We start from the raw sequence: 21,592 nt of genomic DNA on the forward strand, positions 1-21,592 counted from the left end.
GATGTGAGACGTGGATGAGAAGAAGCAAACCCGTCTTTAATCAGAGGCTGAATTAAAACCCTAATTTCATTAGTGATGTTTGGTGACCCATGATGAGCCATGATACAAGATACTAAGAAAATCAGCACCACGGTGAGTTAATAAAAATGACTTTTAACTACAGCGGGTGTCTCCCCAAATATACATAACAACAGGCGGGGTAACGCAGGCCCGTAGGAGAAATGGCCCTAAGGCTGCACTGTGCAACCTGAGGCACCTTCTCTCAGCTACGTTCACAGACAGAAGGTGCTTCGAGAGGATGGAGTCTGGGCTGCTCAGCACGATACTCACGCCTGGGGACTCAGTCTGCTGGGGCGAGTACTGAACTAGGGGCTCCAAGGACGAGATCAGCCGACTAACCGGCCGTGTGCGCTGGGACTAGTCACCACTAACCTGTCAGGAGCTCAGATTCCAGACTAGACAATCCCACAGGGGGAGAGTCTGCAGCCCTGAAGTCGGCAAGACTGTCTAAGTTTTCAAGTAACTTTTTCAGAGGCAAGGCAACGCACTAGGGAAAAGACCACGAGGTGTGGAAATGGGCAGACTTCTGTGTGAACCCGGCTGGGCCCCCAGCTGGCTCTGTAGGCCCAGGCAAGGTGCCTCAGGTCTGCAGGCCTGCCTCTGCCCCGTCCCCTCCTGGGTCCTGGGAGGATGAGCCGAGACCACGGTGAGCCAGAGGGCCGCCCACATCGGCCCTGGGGGATCGCTGCTCGTAAAACACTGTGCCAGGGAACAACCGTCCCAGGCCTCAGCCCACCCGGAGAGGAGCTCTTCCTCCGCGGATCCTCCAAGTCTGGGCTCAGGGGAGGCCGCTGCGGGCTCTGTGGGAGGGAGGGGGGCAGCGGAGCGTGCAGGCGCAGGCGCAGTCCCGCGAGCCCCGTGCCCTCCGCTCCTGCATCCCGAGACGTTCCGTAATGACCAAGTGAAAGCAGGACACAGCCCAGCCCGGGGAGGGCTGGGCTAACCAGGCAAGTCACGTGACTGCAGGGCAGGCAGAGCGGGCCACCCTGGCTGAGCGCCCAGCGGGGCGGATGTCCCGCTGCAGCCCTGCCCTGAGCACTGGCCCAAGGACTCTGGGCTCTCGCCAGTCAGTGGCAACTGAGACCAGAAATGCAGGTCCCGTATTTCCAAGCTGAGACCCGGGGAAGCGAGGTGACTTGCCCAGGGCCACGCAGCCAGCTAGCGGCAACAGAGACACCAGGTATGGGCCTTGTAACCTCTGTCCCCACTAAGCCACGACACTTCCCATATAGCAAGTCACCTCTGCTAGAGAGACAGAGGGCTCTAGCAAACACTACTCCCTTGCTACCTGCCGATTCGATTCTTACAGCTTGGACCACTATCTTTAATTCAAGTCACCAGGGATGGGGTCCAGAATACACCACTGTAGCATAAACACCATTTTGAGTGCAAGGCACTTAAGAAGAGGATTTTCTTCTGCGTGAAAGCAGAGCTCAGTTGTTGTAAGTCCCCTCCCTTGGGACGGGATTCTCTTTCTTCCAGCCAGGGAAGAATGACTTGTCACTGAGAGGAGAAGCCCTCACCGAAACAGACACAGGCACAAAACTATCCTGTCTCCCAGCTGTTCACCTACAGGCCCCTTATCTTTCCTAAAAGTCACTTGTTTTCCCGCAAGTGCCTTTCTCCACCTCCTTTCCCCTATTAAGATGTTCTGTAAGCTCCTAGTGCTAACCACTTCCTGGAGTCACATTTTCCTGTGAACTCCCACTTACTCACACGAATAAAAATCTGTCTTTTGTCAGTTTAATTCGCACATCTCCAGAAAAGAAAGTATAAGAGGGTGTATTAAAACATTTTCCTCTGACACCGTGGGAAAATATGAGAATAATCATGGAAAAGTTAATATTGTTTTTTTGCAGTACATACATATAAAAAACAGGCTATTATGGATTATTTAACTCAATTACTAAATCAAACGGCACAGACAACTTAAGCACACAGTGAGAATAAACCCATTTATATCATCACCCAGTGATAAAAAGGTTTGGAAACAACATGCTAGAAAAACAGTACAACAAAATTGCAGGCGATAAAGTGGTCACAAATCTATGTGCAGTTGTTGTTTTTGTTGGTGGTGGTGGGGTTTTGTGGGTGTTTTTTTTTTTTTTTTTTTTTTTTGCACGTATGCAACCTGCAGCCTGCTTTCCTCATTGATGCCAAAAAAAAAAAAAAAAAAGAGAGACAGAGAGAAAGAGACATGGGTTTAGGAAAACCAGCAGTTGTCTTAGTTCTCAGGTAACAAATCCTTCTGAGAGCAAACAGGCTCCAGGAAGTGATGGGGGCGGGTAAAGCAAGGCGTGCAGAGGGCAGGAAATCAGACACTGATTGTGTAAACCCTCGTGCCCACAGGGCAGCACGAGGAGAACCAACTGTGATTCTTGTGTGATACATCAGCACCGTACAGCCCCACGCGAGACCTGAAAGGAGAAAACATGCCTTCTGAGTGGTACCGAATGTCCCAGGAGGTGCAGAAATTAGTTAATAGAATCATAATATATAAAACTGAAATGTCCATTTTATTCAAAGCAAAAGTACAGAGGGAGGGACAGAGGGATGGGGGGCAATCCCTCAGATTTAAGCTCACATTCAAACAGTGAGGCTTTGCCAGAAGACAGGTACATTCAAATAAAACAAATGTGAACTTTCCTGCAAATTCTAAAGCTGAATCTTCTTTTAGCAAACATTATGTGCTTCTGAAATACACCCTTGGTTCGTCCCGGGGAACACAGCTTGAGTGCGACTCTTCCCGGAAATACAAACACCCAGCAAAGGACGCTCCGCACCCAACGAGCCAGGACCTACCCCAGACTCTGCTACAGGCAGTGGCCCCAGACGCTCTGAAGGGACAGCAGGTGACCACATCCATGCCCTCCAATAGTTTTTTCCTGCTTTAAAGACACTCTCATTGGGTGTAAGTGGCTGGGCTGGAGCTCTGTTGGTCCAGGTTCTCCTCGCAGCCCAGCAGCCCAGCGCAGACCCACCCGGGACCAATTCACACCCAAGTCACCAACGTCTGTGAACAGACCTGTCCGTGGCCTCGTTAATTCTTGCTTCCCAGCATAGTTTTAAAATACTTTCCCTAGTTGGGGGGCGGTTTGCATTTTTTTCTTCTATGCAAGATTCCCTCCTTTACGTTACAAAAGTAAAAGCCAAAATAGATCTCATTACCTCTGCTTAGACACTTCAAAACATATTTTGAAACCACAGTGAAAAGTGAATCGTTAACCTGAGGGAAAAACCCTGATCCCACACACGTCCCTTCAGGACCCCGTCTAACATGAGTCTCCAGGACCGACAGCAAGAGCTGGGGTTGAACTGTGTCCCCTGAAGATCTACTGGGAGTCCTCACCCCCATACCTGTGAATTTGACCATAGTGGCAGGTACGGAGTCTGTAGGTGCAGTGGAGTTAAGATGAGGTCATACTAGTAGATGAGCCCTAATCCAACGGCTGGTGTCCCTAGAAGAAGAGGGAAATTTGGACACAGAGACAAGAGGAAGAAAGACGTGAGGCCCGAGGCAGAGATCAGAGCCACGCACCAGTGAGCCGAGGCCCCGCAGGGAACCCCGAGGCTGGAAGAGGCAGGGGGTCCACCTCTTGGGCTTACAGGGGTGGAGCCCTGCCTGCCCAGCCATGACTGCAGACATCTGGCCTCCGCAGCAACGAGGATAAATGTCAGCTGTCTTACCCCCCGTGGTAATTTGTTACAGTAGCTCCAGGGAAGCAGCACAGCAAGGTAACTCAGAAGAAAATATTACAGGCAAGCATATTCAGACTGTGTGAAGATTAAAAAATAAAATAAACTAGAGCAAGGAGACTTTCCTCTGGATGAGCCAGAGGTACTGTGAAGATGCAGATGAACACAATGAGCAAAGTCAGGTTTTCACAGGTTGTCAGGGTCCTGGGTTCCACGGGGGACCCAGCACAGGCGCCGGGGCTGGAGGGGGAAGGAAAAGCATCTTGACAATGAATGTGGCAGACTGTGGAACAAGGGTAATGACAGCTGTGACTCTGGAACACCTGTGACCTGCTGGAACCACACCAGGCGCGTCACCGTATTTAATCTTCACAACCACCCTACGAGGTAGGGGCCACATTTTACTGATCAGGACACTAGGGCTACAATAAATAAAATTCCCTGCTCACGTTACTAGAGCCAGAAAGGGGAGGGGCCCATTTTATACCCCGGTCTGTCTGATTTCAAAATTTCTGTCTTTTCTGCTCGGCCACCTGCATCCAAGGCATGTACCGTTACAGAAGGAAAACAGAACTCTGTAGGTTTTCCAGCCCTTGGCTGTTGAGTGTTTCGAGGGAGCGGAGAGGAGACGGCAGTTATGAGAGGCTCTGATAACTGTGCCTGGGGAACCCACAGACCGCTTCTCAAAATCTCATTTTAAATGCATAAGATAAGATAAAAAGTATATTCCATCAACAGATGGAGGGATAAAGAAGATGTGATACACACACACACACACACACACAATGGAATACTATTCAGCAGTAAAAAAAGAATGAAATTCTGCCATTTGCAGCAACATGGATAGACCTAGAGAATATCATACTAAGTGAAGTAAGTCAGACAGAGAAAGACAGATACTGTATGATATCACTTCTATGTGGAATCTCAAAAATAAAACAAAACTAGTGAATAGAACAAAAAAGAGACCCACAGAAAGAACAAACTAGTGGTTACCAGTGGGGGGGAGGGGCAAGATAGGGGGAGGGGATTAAGAGACATAAACTACCATATATAAAATAAATTAGCTGCAAGGATATATTGTACAACACAGGGAATACAGCCAATATTATATAGTAACTATAAATGGAATATAACCTTTGAAAATTGTGAGTCACTATGTTATATACCTGAAATTTATGTACTATTGTACCTCAACTATACCTCAATGAAAAAAATATATACACATTAAACATTTACAGAAAAAAAGACAGATAGTATTATGAATGAAGCTGATTATTTTGAAATGCAATTTTCAAAATATTAAAAGAATCTTGATATAGTAGTATAGGTAATATGAATTAAGAGGACTGGAGATGGGTCTAAAAGCTGTCACACTTTGAAGTACTGTACTGAGGAGTACAAGATATTTTAAGAATATCAGCAAAAACTGTCGTAAGATGTGAAAAAGATCTGTGATTTCCATGGTGATTATATCACAGGTGTTGCTAAAATTGCTCTGGTTTGATGCCTACATTCATAATAGAAGGAAATGCTATCTTTTAGTGAGAAAATAGTGAAAATAATAAAATCCCCACTTCCTGATTTCCACTGATGTAGTCCTTGGATGAACATAAGTTAAAACCTCCTAGTTTAAAATGCTGGAGAGGGTGTGGAGAAAAGGGAACCCTGCTACACTGTTGGTGGGAATGTAATTTGGTGCAACCACTATGGAGAACAGTATGGAGGTTCCTCAGACAACTAAAAATAGATTTATCATATGATCCAGCAATCCCACTCCTGGGCATGTAGCCAGACAACTATAATTCAAAAAGATACATGCACCCCTATGTTCATAGCAGAACTATTCACAACAGCCAAGACATGGAAGCAACCTAAACGTCCATCAACAAATGAATGGATAAAGAAGATGTGGTACCTATATACAATGGCATACTACTCAGCCATAAAAAAGAATGAAATAATGCCATTTGCAGCAACATGGATGGACCCAGAGATTATCATACAAAATGAAGTCAGAAAGAGAAAGACAAATACCATATGATATCACTTATATGTGGAATATAAAATATGACATAAATGAACCTATCTAGGAAACAGAAACAGAATCATGGACATAGAGAACAGACTTGTGGTTGCCATGGGGGAGGGTGGGGAGGGTGGGGAGGGGAGGGATGGAGTGGGAGTTTGGGGTCAGCAGATGCAAACTATTACATATAGAATGGATAAACAACAAGGTCCTACTGTGGAGCACAGGGAACTATATTCAATATCGTGTGATAAACCATAATGGAAAAGAATATTTTAAAAATGTAAATATATATATGTATATCTGATTCACTTTGCTGTACAACAGAAATTAACACAACATTGTAAATCAACTATACTCCAATAAAAAAAAACAACTCCTAGTTTACATAATATCACTTCAGAGTAGCCTGTGGGACCAGTGGTGGGCTCCAACTCCAGAAAATGACATTTTAGACCTTATCTATTATAAAATCAAAATACTAGCATCTCACTGTTTAGATAAATGCTACACATCATTACCTTATTTCCCTTAAGTGAACATGAATGTGTCATAATAAAAAAGCACCTGTGCAGGCCCGTTATATTCGGCTCGGGAGAGTCCCGGGAATGGGGTGTGTTGTCAACACGTGTCCTAGGAATTTAAGTGAGGAGGGAACTCATAAGATCCCAGATCAACTACCATATTTTGAGAAGCTGAAGGCAAGAACAAGGACATATTTACACATTTAGAAAGAGAAAAGTTTGAGCCCTAATACCATTTTTTCCCTTTTTTGGTTACTTTTAAGACCAAAGGGATAATATCTTACACTTACATAAAAATTATTTTCCCCCCAGTGTTACTGAGATAGAATTGACATACAGCACCGTCTAAGTTCACGGTGTGCAACATAACGACCTGACTCACGTATGTTGTGAAATGATCACCACAGCAAGTTTGGTTAACGTCTGTCATCTCATACAGATACAAAAAAAGAAGGAAAAAGAACTTTCTCTTCCCCCGTGAACTTTTAGGGTCACTCTCTTAGCAACTTTCAAACTTACTGAACAGCAGGGTTGACAAGCGTCACCACTGTGTCCACCCCTGCGGCTTATTTATCTCATCAGCCCACATCCGTCCACGTGCGGCCCACCTGCCCTGTGACCCCTTCCCCTGCCGGCGGCGAGCACAGCGCTTCTGCCGCCCCCTCCATCCCCCGCCCCCCGGTCCCGCCCGCAGCCTCTCACCTCCGCTGGCTTCTCTGCTCCCTTCCTGCTCTCTCTTCTCCTCCGAGCCCGCAACTTTCCCTTCACCCATCACACCTGGACCTCAAATAGAATCGGCTTTGTTTCATGTACGGAATCCTACTTGGTTTCTGGTCCTTAGTCTTTAGGACAAGCAGTGCAATAGCCTTTCTCTCTCCGCAGCTGCCTTTTCTCTTACTGTCCTTAGCGGTAGGAGTTGGGGATCATCCTGGCAGGTGAGTCGCAGTGGACACACCTCCCACCACACAGGCTTCCTAACCCAAACCCCGAACTCCTTCAGGGGGTCGTGGATCTTTTCTGACATCACTTAGGTGAGATAAGGAACAATCAAGTGTTGAAGAGGGACTTCTGTAAGAGCGAAAACGCCCAAGGAAGGAGGAGCGGGGAGGGGCAGCCGCTGACTCGGTTCTGAAATAAGTGGCCAAACGCCCTCCGCTTAGCGAACGACCCCCTAAAACCATGCCTGTTCCCTGGCTCAGCTCCACCCGCCACTGGCTTCTCCGGTTCAGGGCCATCTTGGGAGGGGACAGGCATCAACTCGTCTCTCCCCTCCTCAGGCCCCAGGTTTGGACTCAGCCTGGCTCTGGATGGGCCTGAGCAAGAATGAGATGGGAAAGTAGAACGTACTTTACTGGGTTATTCCTTCCCCAGATTTTCTACAGGCAAAGCAGCTATGAATGCGGGAATGAATGTACATTCTACATTCTTACCACTGTGCTGCAGCTGTGATTTCAGATGCCAGGTTCTAAGCTGTAAGAATCTTTAGTGGCTGTCAGAATTCCAACAGCAAATGAAACGCAAATGGCCAGCCAAAAGCTGTTCTGATTTTTATGGAATGGGATGATACGTGCATCAGTAATTTTGACGTAGCTTTTAAAAATTCGAAAAAAAAAAAAAAAAAGAGAGAGAGAAACGCAACGAAACTATTGTAATCTGGAAAGCAGTGGCCTTGTCCCTTGGATTCAGGCCATTTATTTAAAATACATAAGCAATTAATGCTTCTCGTCTCCCTGGACAGCACAGTGGTGGTAGTAGATACTTCACTTGTCCTAACATGTGGAAAATTGATGATAAAATGTGCCGAAATGAGTTTGTGAGCCTACGGACTTTGTAACTTGTTTGACAGGCAGAATAGGTAACTCATTAAAAATGCAAAATTAACACGCATGCGGACGCTTAATTTACTACTGATTGTCCAGTTCTCCGAGCATAAAAAAACCCTTAATAGTAACTATGAAAAATCTGGGCTCTGGAAGTCCCCCCTCCCCTGCCTTTGTAATAATCATTCACAGGAATTCCATTTCTGGGCTTAACTAAAACCCCACCATCCTACCATCTCAGAATCAACAGCAGCACAATGCTAGTTTGACATTCAGGTAGAGAAATGATAGAATTGTAGGTTGTTCTTTTACGTGTGGACTCATGAAAAGTGAAGAGACAGTTTAAAGCCATCATATTATGAAATAAATGCACATAATGATTCCACCTTAAAACGTATTTTATCTGAAACACATGTTGAAGAATAGAGAGGTCTACTCAAACTTTTCTTCTTTCAATTAATAAAAAGTATGATTTTGTAAAAATGAACTTGCTTTCCTCTTTAGAAATTGTTTAATGGTTGAGGACAACTGAATATTCCAAATTCAAGAACCATGTTTTGGAGCTGAATATGTCAGAAGCCCACTGTTTTTCTAAACCTTTTTTTTTTTCTAACATCTTTATTGGAGTATAATTGCTTTACAATGGTGTGTTAGTTGCTGCTGTATAACAAAGTAAATCAGCTATACATATACATATATCCCCATATCCCCTCCCTCTTGCGTCTCCCTGCCACCCTCCCTATCCCACCCCTCTAGGCGGACACAAAGCACCGAGCTGATCTCCCTGTGCTATGCGGCTGTTTCCCACTAGCTAGCTATTTTACATTTGGTAGTGTATATATGTCCATGCCAAGCTCTCACTTTGTCCCAGCTTACCCTTCCCCTTCCCCGTGTCCTCAAGTCCATTCTCTACGTCTTCATCTTTATTCCTGTCTTGCCCTTAGGTTCTTCAGAACCTTTCTGGGTTTTTTTTTAGATTCCATATATATGTGTTAGCATACGGTATATGTTCTTCTCTTTCTGACTTACTTCATTCTGTATGATAGTCTCTAGGTCCATCCACTTTACTACAAAACTCAATTTCGTTTCTTTTTATGGCTGAGTAATATTCCATTGTATATACGTGCCACATCTTTTTTTTTTCAAACTTCTACTCTTTTTATACAGCAGGTTCTTATTAGTCATCCATTTTATACGTATTAGTGTATATATGTGAATCCCAATCTCCCAATTCATCACACCACCACCTGCCACTTTCCCCTCTTGGGGTCCATACGTTTGTCCTCTACATCTGTGTCTCTATTTCTGCCCTGCAAAACGGTTCATCTGTACCATTTTTCTAGGTTCCACAAATATGCGTTAATATACGATATTTGTTTTTCTCTTTCTTACTTCACTCTGTATGACAGTCTCTAGATCCATCCACGTGTCTACAAATGACCCAATTTCGTTCCTTTTTACAGCTGAGTAATATTCCATTGTATATATGTACCACAACTTCTTTATCCATTCGTCTGTCGATGGGCATTTAGGTTGCTTCCATGACCTGGTTATTGTAAACAGTGCTGCAATGAACATTGGGGTGCATGTGTCTTTTTGAATTATGGTTTTCTCAGCATATATGCCCAGTAGTGGGATTGCTGGGTCATATGGTAATTCTATTTTTAGTTTCTTAAGGAAACTCCATACTGTTCTCCATAGTGGCTGTATCAATTTACCTTCCCACCAACAGTGCAAGAGGGTTCCCTTTTCTCCACACCCTCTCCAGCGTTTGCTGTTTGTAGAATTTCTGATGATGCCCATTCTAACTGGTGTGAGGTGATACCTCACTGTAGTTTTGATTTGCATTTCTCTAATAATTAGTGATGTTGAACAGCTTTTCATATGTCTTCTTTGGAGAAATGTCTATTTAGGTCTTCTGCCCAGTTTTTGATTGGGTTGTTTGTTTTTTTAAAATTGAGCTGCGTGAGCTGTTTATATATTTTGGAGATTAATCCTTTGTCCCTTGATTCGTTTGCAAATATTTTCTCCCATTCTGAGGGTTGGCTTTTCCTCTTGTTTGTAGTTTCTTTGCTTTGCAAAACCTTTTAAGTTTCATTAGGTCCCATTTGTTTATTTTTGTTTTTATTTCCATTGCTCTAGGAGGTGGATCAAAAAAGATCTTGCTGTGATTTATGTCAAAGAGTTTTCTTCCTATGTTTCCCTCTAAGAGTTTTATAGGGTCTGGTCTTACATTTAGGTCTCTAATCCATTTTGAGTTTATTTTTGTGTATGGTGTTAGGGAGTACTCTAATTTCATTCTTTTACATGTAGCTGTCCAGTTTTCCCAGCACCACTTATTGAATAGACTGTCTTTTCTCCACTGTATATCTTTGCCTCCTTTATCAAAGATAAGGTGACCATATGTGCGTGGGTTTATCTCTGGGCTTTCTATCCTATTCCATTGATCTATATTTCTGTTTTTGTGCCAGTACCATATTGTCTTGGTTACTGTAGCTTTGTAGTATAGTCTGAAGTCAGGGAGTCTGATTCCTCCAGCTCTGTTTTTTTCCCTTAAGACTGCTTTGGCTATTCGGAATCTTTTGTGTCTCCATACAAATTTTAAGATTTTTTTGTTCTAGTTCTGTAAAAAATGCCAGTGGTAATTTGATAGGGATTGCATTGAATCTGTAGATTGCTTTGGGTAGTAGAGTCATTTTCACAATGTTGATTCTTCCAATCCAAGAACATGGTATATCTCTCCATCTGTTGGTATCATCTTTAATTTCTTTCATCAGTGTCTTATAGTTTTCTGCATACAGGTCTTTTGTCTCCCTAGGTAGGTTTATTCCTAGGTATTTTATTCTTTTTGTTGCAATGGTAAATGGGAGTGTTTCCTTAATTTCTCTTTCAGATTTTTCATCATTAGTGTATAGGAATGCAAGAGATTTCTGTGCATTAATTTTGTATCCTGCAACTTTACCAAATTCATTGATTAGCTCTAGCAGTTTTCTGGTGGCATCTTTAGGATTCTCTATGTACAGTATCATGTCATCCACAAACAGTGACAGTTTTATTTCTTCTTTTCCAATTTGTATTGCTTTTCTTTTTCTTCTCTGATTGCTGTCACTAGGACTTCCAAAACTATGTTGAGTAATAGTGGCGAGAGTGGACATCCTTGTCTTGTTCCTGATCTTAGAGGAAATGTTTTCAGTTTTTCACCATTAAGAATGATGTTTGCTGTGGGTTTGTTGCATATGGCCTTTATTATGTTGAGGTAGGTTCCCTCTATGCCCACTTTCTGGAGAGTTTTTATCATAAATGGGTGTCGAATTTTGTCAAAAGCTTTTTCTGCATCTATTAGGATGATCATACGGTTTTTCTTCTTCAATTTGTTAATACGGTATATCACATTGATTGATTTGCGTATATTGAAGAATCCTTGCATCCCTGGGATAAATCCCATTTGATCATGGTGTATGATCCTTTTAATGTGCTGCTGGATTCTGTTTGCTAGTATTTTGTTGAGGATTTTTGTGTCTATATTCATCAGTGATACTGGTCTGTAATTTTCTTTTTTTGTAGTATCTTTGTCTGGTTTTGGTACCAGGGTGATGGTGGCCTTGTAGAATGAGTTTGGGAGTGTTCCTCCCTCTGCTATATTTTGGAAGAGTTTGAGAAGGATAGGTGTTAGCTCTTCTCTAAATGTTTGATAGAATTCGCCTATGAAGCCATCTGGTCCTGGACTTTTGTTTGTTGGAAGATTTTTAATCACAGTTTCAATTTCATTACTTGTGATCTGTCTGTTTATATATTTATATTTCTTCCTGGTTCAGTCTTGGAAGGTTATACCTTTCTAAGAGTTTGTCCATTTCTTCCAGGTTGTCCATTTTATTGACATAGAGTTGCTTGTAGTAGTCTCTTACGATGCTTTGTATTTCTGCAGTGTCCATTGTAACTTCTCCTTTTTCATTTCTAATTTTATTGATTTGAGTCCTCTCCCTCTTTTTCTTGATGAGTCTGGCTAAAGGTTTCTCAATTTTATTTTTCTTCTCAAAGAACCAGCTTTTAGTTTTATTGATCTTTGCTACTGTTTTCTTTGTTTCTATTTCATTTATTTCTGCTCTGATCTTTATGATTTCTTTCCTTACACTAACTTTGGGTTTTGTTTGTTCTTCTTTCTCTAATTGCTTTAGGTGTAAGGTTAGGTTGTTTGAGATTTTTCTTGTTTCTTGAGGTAGGATTGTATTGCTATAAACTTCCCTCTTATAACTGCTTTTACTTTATCCCATAGGTTTTGGGTCATCGTGTTTTCATTGTCATCTGTTTCTAGTTATTTTTTGATTTCCTCTTTGATTTCTTCAGTGATCTCTTGGTTATTAAGTAGTGTATTGTTTAGCCTCCATGTGTTTGCATTTTTTACAGATTTTTTCCTGTAATTGATATCTAGTCTCATAGCATTGTGGTTGGATAAGATACTTGATACGATTTCAATTTTCTTAAATTTACCAAGGCTTGATTTGTGACCCAAGATATGATCTATCCTGGAGAATGTTCCATGAGCACTTGAAAAGAAAGTGTATTCTGCTGTTTTTGGATGGAATGTCCTATAAATATCAATTAAGTCCATCTTGTTTAATGTATCATTTAAAGCTTGTGTTTCCTTATTTATTTTCATTTTGGATGATCTGTCCATTGGTGAAACAGGGGTATTAAAGTCCCCTACTATGATTGTGTTACTGTCGATTTCCCCTTTTATGGCTGTTAGCATTTATTTGCCTTATGCATTGAGGTGCTCCGATGTTGGGTGCATAAATATTCACAATTGTTATATCTTCTTTTTGGACTGATGCCTTGATCATTATGTAGTGTCCTTCTTTGTCTCTTATAATAGTCTTTATTTTAAAGTCTATTTTGTCTGATATGAGAATTACTATTCCAGCTTTCTTTTGATTTCCATTTGCATGGAATATCTTTTTCCATCCCCTCACTTTCAGTCTGTATGTATCCCTAGGTCTGAAATGGGTCTCTTGTAGACAGCTTATATACAGGTCTTGTTTTTGTATCCATTCAGTCAGTCTACGTCTTTTGCTTGGAGCATTTAATCCATTTACATTTAAGATAATTATTGATATGTACGTTCTTATTACCATTTTCTTAATTGTTTTGGGTTTGTTATTGTAGGTGTTTTCCTTCTCTTGTGTTTCCTGCCTAGAGAAGTTCCTTTAGCATTTGTTGTAAAGCTGGTTTGGTGGTGCTGAATTCTCTTAGCTTTTGCTTGTCTGTAAAGGTTTTAATTTCTCCGTCAAATCTGAATGAGATCCTTGCTGGGTCTAAACCTTTTTGAACATGAGACTTTGTTAATGCTGTTTGACTTCCTTTGTACAGAGAGATAGAGGAATCAGGAGGAGGGGGAAAGGGACTTCCCTGGCGGTCCAGTGGTTAAGACTCCGAGCTTCCACTGCAGGGGGCGTGGGTTTGATCCCTGGTCGGGGAACTAAGATCCCGCTTGCTGCATGGCATGGCCAAAAAAAAGTTATCTAGGTATGATTTAAAGTATATGGGAGAATGTGAGTAGGTTATATGCAAATAATACACCATTGTGTGTAAGGGACTTGGGCGTTCATGGATTTTGGTATCTGTGAGGGGGAAAGGAGAAGGGGAAGCAGGGCCCAGCTTGCTCTCTGTGGAGGACAACGAAGGCTGATGTCTGTGTTCCCGGCATCAACGCATTTCAAGCCACAGTTGGCAGCACAAATATGCAAATCAACAGCCCAGAATGCCTTTAGAATCAAGGAAACTAAGGGCCCCTGGAGTAGAAGGCAGAATAGCATCTTCATAGTCATGAGTGCCTCTGTGTTCTAGCTGAGGAGATCCCGGGTGCCCAGTCGCCCCACGCTGGGCGCCCCTCAACGCTTCCCTCTCCCTCCCCAGCCACAGCTACAGTTAACCTCGGGAGGAATCTAGTCCATCACACCCCATGGAACAGTCCCCTAACGCTTCCTTGTCTCCAACCCACTCTCCGTCCTACCACTAAAACACACATCAGATCGTGGCTGGCCGTCACACAGAACGAACCCGGGGTCATTCAGAACCTCATCCGATGTGCCTTTCCAGCTCCGTCTTCACACGCAATTATTCACCAGCCACACCACACAACTCGCCTTTGCCACACACCACCTGAGGCAACTGGAAATGAGGGAAAGGCTGCTCCCCCTACGATACCTTTCTGCCCCTGTCAATCTGGAAATTTTATCCTTCAGCATTCAGCTGAAATATCACCTCCTGCAGGAAAACTTCATAAATTCCCCTGGGCTCTGAGCTCTCTTTCCTGTGCCTCTGTTAAAACCACTGCAATATTTTTATAGCCTTGATTTATTTATCTGGGTGTCACATGACAGCAGCTACTTACATTCTTTCCAAATTATCCAATACCATAGTCACATCCCCAGAGTCTGCAGCCTGGGAAACTGGCAGTTTAAGAAGCTTCATGAATGGGTCAAGGGATGAATGGGTGACTGGTGGACAAAGGAGCAAATAAGTGAGCAGTTCTGGGTGGCAAGGAAGCTGTCCTCACCCTACATTTATACATGATTTTATAAACATGAACTTAAGTTATCACTTGAGGATAACTAAATATCTCAAAACCTAAAACAATATCTTAGATCAGGAAATCAACCATCCCATTTCTGTCTCTTTCATAACCGATTCGAATTCCATGTACCCTGGAAACAAGCCGACTTCAATTTTCTTTCCCCCATTGTCAACAATCCTGTTTTAAAGTCTCCTGTTTGGGCCTTCCCTGGTGGCACAGTGGTTAAGAATCCGCCTGCCAATGCAGCAGACACAGATTTGAGCCCTGGTCCAGGAAGATCCCACATGCCACGGAGCAACTAAGCCTGTGTGCTACAACTACTGAGCCTGCGCTCTAGAGCCCGCGAGCCACAACTACTGAGCCCACGCGCCACAACTACTTAAGCCGGCACGCCTAGAGCCTGTGCTCCGCAACAAGAGAAGCCACCACAATGAGAAGCCCGCGCATCGCAACGAAGAGAAGGCCCATGTGCAGCAACAAAGACCCAACACAGCCAAAAATAAATAAATAAAATAAAAATAAAAATAAAATAAAGTCTCCTATTTGGTACCAGACACGTGAGAAGCAAAGTAATGCATCTTTTCTAACCAACAAGTTTCCTCTGCTGGCGACAGAGTGTAAAAGGAAAGATTTAGGCCTTTTCAAACGTCTCTTTTCTATATTTTAGGCTCAGCGGGAAGCATCGCTGCATTGGGAGGAGAAAGGAGCCTGGGACGCAATGACAGGAGGCAGTGGATGACAAGGGCGTGGTGACGGGAGGGTGGGAAAAGCACTCCAGAGGGAAGTCAGAGGAGTGAGGGCTTTGTGGGGACCTGCTGTTCCTTTTGGCAACACTCACTGACGTCAAATACACTCTGTAACCCCCATCTTTACACTTCAAAGGGTCCAGCCCATGAACCTGAGGAGTCAAGTAAACCCCGAGCCTGATTAGATCTGCTGGTCCCCAGGGCGCTCTGGGTAGAGCTCCTGGGGCTGTGGGAACAGGGGCCACCCCAGAGGGAAGGAAGACCACGAGGTGGCACCAAGGTGCTCCGTGAGAATCGAACACACAATGCTGCAAAAGATCTCGAGTGTGTTTAGTTCAAAACCTGCAGTAAAAGAATTACAGATGAATAATTTATACTTCAGAAAGAGAAGAAACAAATCCAGACTTACAACGGAACCTGCTCTAAGTAAATATATAAAACATTTATACTGTGCGTTAGGGACTGGATCAGTCACGCACTGTGTCTAAGGCTCCCCGCCCGAGGCTCTGCCCTTCCAGGCACGACAGGGCTCTGGCCCTGGAGTCACCGCCCCTCCACTGTCCACAGGGCCTTCCTGTCCTGTGCCATCGGGTGACCCACCCAAACTGCCAGGAGAGGGACTGAATGAAGGTCCTCAGTGAGCTGCCCAGCCCACCCTAAGCGGCCGAACCCCACCCGGAAAATCAAGAGGAGGGGCTCTGCTCCGGGCAGGGGCCAGCTGTGGCAGGCGGTGGCCCGAGCTCCGGGGAAGGGATGCTGGACTCAGAGTCAAAAGAGGAAACGGAGAGGAAACGCACTGGGCAGCGACGACACCGGCGTTTGAAAACTGGCCTTTGCCGATCCCGTCTCATTGAATCTTAAAAGCCTTGCAGTGGACACTTTAAATTCTGTTCTACAGATAAGGAAGATGAAGAGATTCCACCAAAGGTCAGGAAACCAGCAAATGGTTAGAATTTGTCTGCACGCAGCAGACACTTCCCCTGGGCCTTGGTCCCCATCAAAGGCCTGGCTCCAGCCCCACTGCGGGGCTTGGGAGGGGCCTGTAACCTTTCCAGGCCTCAGTTTATTCACTGTTTAAAAACAAAAATCCAAATCCAAAAATGTTGACCTCCTTGACAGGGTGGCCGAGAAGGATCTTTATTCACTGAAAAACCATCAGATAAACATGAGCGGTTGCTATTAATACATTTAGTTGTAAGAGCCAATGACGTTTTTAAAGTTCCAAAGGGAGTTGGTAAAACTCCAGTCCCCAGCAGAGGGTGTAGCAATTTCTGGTCAACATATTTTAGACCAAATGCTTTATTCCACCATTTATTTCTTGCTTGAAAGGTTTTAATTTCATTCCTGGGGAACTGCTGTTTGTACTCTATAGAGATTTGTATCCAGTTAATAGAGTTCAATGAAAAAACCAGGATTACAAGTCATGTTTAACTCTTTCAGGGGTTAATGCCTCTCTTTCCTAAACCAAGAGTTAGCGGGGGTAGATGTGGAAGAGAAATGCCCAAACCTAACATACAGGATATTAGTACCTAGAGGAGCCTCGGCCTGGACAGCAGGTCTCAAGCTTCGGTGCCTGAGATACTTCCCTGGGTATTGTGTTAAAGGTCCAGATTACTGCTCCTGATTCAGTAGCTCCAGGTGGGGCTCAGGACCTGTGCCTTTACCTTGCATCCTGAGTGGTCCGATTCCAAACTGTGAGAAACTCTGGCTACAAGATGGGAAGTAATTTGCAGAATTTAACTGGTTTGTACTGAAGGGTCTGACCAAAGGTGGCAATTTTAACCAACAATGAATATGATAAAAGCTAATATTTATGCTTTATTGTTAATATTAATGATTACTAATAATAACCAATAGTATAATTTTAATTATAATATATAATATGTAATATTTTAATTTTAATTATAAAATTAATATAATTTTTGTAATATTGTTTAACATATAATATTATATGTAATATAATAATATAGTATATAATATGATAAGATAAACTAATAAGATTAATAATAACGATATTAAGCGTAATAATATTCTACTATGTTCCAGGCACTGTGGTATGTATCTTATATGCATTATTTCATTTACTCCTGATAGGTATTATTACCTGCATTTTTAAAGAAATGAGGCTTAAATAGGTCAAGTATTTTTCTTAAGGACGTACAGCTGGTTAGCAGCAAAGCCAGGACTTGAACTCCGGCAGCCCTCCCACAAAGCCCGACTATTCCACACCAGAGAGCCTCCCCACCACTCAGAAACGCTGGCATCGCTGGCTGGCAACCAATCCTGGGGCTCCCCCCCCATTCCTGAACCAGGGGCGACCCCCTCAGCTGCCCTGTGCTCTTCCTGAGTGAATGGCGCGTTCTAATCGTCCTTGTGTCCTCACACTGTCCCTGGTGGGAGAAACAGAGGTAACAGTCGGTTTATACAGGGACGTGTGACAAACTGTGCTGATGTTCTTCTGTCAATTCATGCCTACGGCCTGCCTTCCGACAGTCACGGCAGACACATCAACGTGAACACGTGTCACCCGGCCAAATGGAAAGTAATTCCCAACCCTGGACACTCTTTCCTCTTGATTATCATAGGGAAGCTTAAGATGAGAAAAACGGAACAGGAGAAAAACATATATACTGCCATCAGTTTCTTAATCATCAGGCTCAAATTTCCCCTGAAGAATACTGACACTACTTTTCTACATTTCATAACTTCATTAAGGCTTTATTATGCCTTTGTTACGCACAAATTAAAACAAGGCACCAAATAAGCAAAAATACTAAAACTTTGACAAATACACTGTGATACTGGTTCATATCATTTCTTTTAAGAATTTCATATACTTTAGAAAACTTAAAATTCATAGCAAATATGATATAGCATATCATTTATACTTGATTACAAACGGTTATTACAGTAATTTTTATAAAAACTAGGCTCTTGCGCAGGTATATAGGTATACCTACAATTGGTGAATTTTGTCATGAAAATTATACCTCAATAAAGCTCCTAAAAATCTTGGGCAGGTTTTCTAGGGTCACTACATTTACCTCTATGTAGGCAACCTCATCTTTCTGGAATTTCTAGGCTCTGTGAAACAGCTGTGGCTAATTCTAACCTCTAGCAGAAATGTTTAAATCTCCCAACTACCTATTTAAGTAACCTGGAGAGTAATGTCTAAGTAATCTGCAAAGAGTCAAAATTATGCAATATTTCTGTGTCTCTGATTAAATTACAGAAAAAACCAGTACCTCAGAACCATCATTATGTATGAAGTACCCCTCGTGATCATCATAAAGTTCCAGAGTTCCTAATCCACGCTGAAAATAGGCCTGATTTAGCCCCTATTCACTTACTGGATTGATTATTCCAGTACTAGAAGCTAGAGAGAGGCTTTATTTTAGTGACAGTGTACCTGGTGATGCCACAGAAATCCCCTCCTTTTTCAGAGGCAGCAGCAAAAAGCGGGCAGTGGTCCAGGGGCGGGGGCCGGCAGAGCACATGAAGTCCCCAGGCGCCCAGGCCGGACAGCGTCGGGCGGGGATGGTGACCTTGGCGGGTGGAAGCCCCAGGCAGGAATGACACTGTGCATCCCGCAGAACTAAAGTCTCCCAGTCCAGCGCTCAAATCGTCTCAACTGCATAAGGCTGCGTACTGCGAGGGCTTCCGACGATTTTGAGGGCACAAGTCCCTGAGGAAGAAAGCTACAAGACCCTCAAACATTTGAGTGCTGGAGCCAACTGTAAGGCTTGGCTTACTCTATTCAGAAACATCTTTGATTCCTCAATGTTTACCAAGTAACGTATAGACTATCTGGAATCCAAGAGTCCATGATCTGAACCTAACAATTTCATCTTAACTGGGATGGTTCCGCAACACCAGATCAGACTGTTATATCCTGTTCTCTCAAATCACATAAAATCGCTGTACATCTGACCACTGAAATGCCCCACCTTCCTCTCCGTAACTACCTGCAGAAATCTCACCTTCTTCAAATCAGATGTGATCACCCCTATTAAGCTTTCCTTCATTTGGTACGTGGGTAAGAACTACAACTCTTGTGAAATCCCACAGCATCATGGTTTTACCTCCTTTGAGGAATTTAATCCATTCTGCATGTTCTACTATGATTTAGATACATCTTGGGTCATCAATAATCTTCCTCGACATCACCCACTATTCCTTAGAGCTACACCTGAGTGTCTTACACCTGGGAGGTACTCCACAATTTGATGTGACGTGTTACTGAATAAACATATAAATCTCACAATCCTCCAGAAGCCTGTAACACGGTGAGTGTTAACAACCAGTTTTGGAAAAAACTGACCTTAACTGGCCACTGTCTGAAGAAGTCAGGCAATCTAGGATGGAAAAATCATTAAACGGATAGTGAACACCAGACAATGTCAGCCAGTGTGAAGCACTGGGCTGAGTGTTCACCACATAATTTCCTTGGTTCTTACAAACCTCCAAGGCAGAGAAAGCTCTTCCACATTCTATCTTTGAGAAGTTCAAGGGCTTGCCTAACGTTTGGCATCTTTGGAAGGCAGAGCTGGGACCCCAACCAAACTAGAAACATTTACCAAAAGAAGACTTAAGCTCCCTGTAAAGGAGTTACAATGGATTCTCATCACTTAAAAGAGCTTCATCTATGGTACATTTCAGCACCACCAGGAACTAGGGCATCCATACCGCAGGACTAAGGACAGGGCCCCCTCCCGCTGACCTAATTCAGCCAGTGAGTTACTGTGTGACTCTGTAGGAACACCAGCAGCGACACTAAACCCCTGTGTCTGCACCTTTATACGGGAACAGGTATAAACGCTCAGCTGCATTTCACAACCAAGTAACAATTTCAGTCTCATTCCCCAGATCATCGTTGTTACAACAAAGTTTACCACTAGGTGGCAGGAGTGCAACGCTAAGGAGGCTATTTTTGGACACAGTCTTGTTAAACAGTGTGCAGTTTTTCAAAGATTTTGTCCCTTTAGGAGCAGTATGTTACAAATGATTCTAAATTTAAAAAAATTATTCTCCCTTATTGAAAATTTCATGATGCTTATGCATCTTAAATAACATAATACACACAGGTTTCAACTTTTTTAAATTCAACCATAACCACAGCTCAAAATAGCTTTAAACATATAGATGGAACCATACTATCAATAAATTAAAAAATAACACAGTGTACATTAAAATATAGTAAAGACTGTTATTTAGTTTTATGGGAGGCTATATAAGACTGATAAATACTGCTTCTAACCCATGAAGGTTGGAACTGTCGCATTTCGCAAGGTGCTTTTTGGTTTGTTTTGTTTGCTTCATTTGGTTTGTACTTTGTTTCTAAATGTCAAAATAAAAGAGGAGGTTTCAGATTGTATTTTGCAAGTACTCTGCAAGTAACACTAAAGACTACCAATATATACAATGCAAACTGGGCAAAATCATCACTATATTTTCTCTTTCTGACATTTACTCTAAAAGCACAAGAGGAAGCTTGATGTGCTACATGAGAATTTTGCGGAAATGAATGCCACCTAAAAATGTAATGAATATCTTAAAGAAAATCCGTAGAATTATCAATATGCATGCCCTATTAATAACTTATGTCTTTCTGCTTTCTCTCTTTGGTGATCCCTTGTGGGTAGAAACTAAATAATATAAACTATGAACAGCAAATATGCATGTAAAAGTATATAATGGTCAAAAATTACCCTGGGAAGTAACTAAGTTAGAAACTTAACTCTTGAATATGTTTAGTTAATACGTGCTCAGGAATAAAATATTTTAATGATTTTTTTTTTTTTTTTACTGGTTTTGTTAAGCAGAAAATAAAATCTCCACCTTAAGCATAAAGAACCCTCTAGAACTAGGCAAATCCCTCTTTTGAAGGAGGAGGGGGGTGTCCTGAACCATCAGTGTGGCAGGACGGGGTGCCTGGTGTAAGGAATTACACTTCATCTCATCATCCAGGGAGACGTGAAGCCCAGACCGGCTCAGGCCTTGATCAATAACACAAACCAGAGCAGAGTCAGGACTCCTTCCCACGGCTGACACCTAGTCTCGTGTCCTTACAACTGTTCCATGGACTTCTTTGGAAATATGCGAATGAGCAAGTGGTCATCAACATACAGGACCTCTGGAAGACA

General features: G+C 42.9%; 1 protein-coding gene across 3 annotated transcripts in view; it reads right to left on the minus strand.

Moving 5' to 3' along the window:
• SPATA13 (spermatogenesis associated 13) overlaps nt 1-21,592 on the minus strand; it is a 260,134-nt gene that overhangs the window by 44,010 nt on the left and 194,532 nt on the right. The window lies entirely within an intron of this gene.

This window comes from Eschrichtius robustus, chromosome 18 (genome assembly GCF_028021215.1).
Source record: "Eschrichtius robustus isolate mEscRob2 chromosome 18, mEscRob2.pri, whole genome shotgun sequence".
Lineage (NCBI taxonomy): Eukaryota > Metazoa > Chordata > Mammalia > Artiodactyla > Eschrichtiidae > Eschrichtius > Eschrichtius robustus.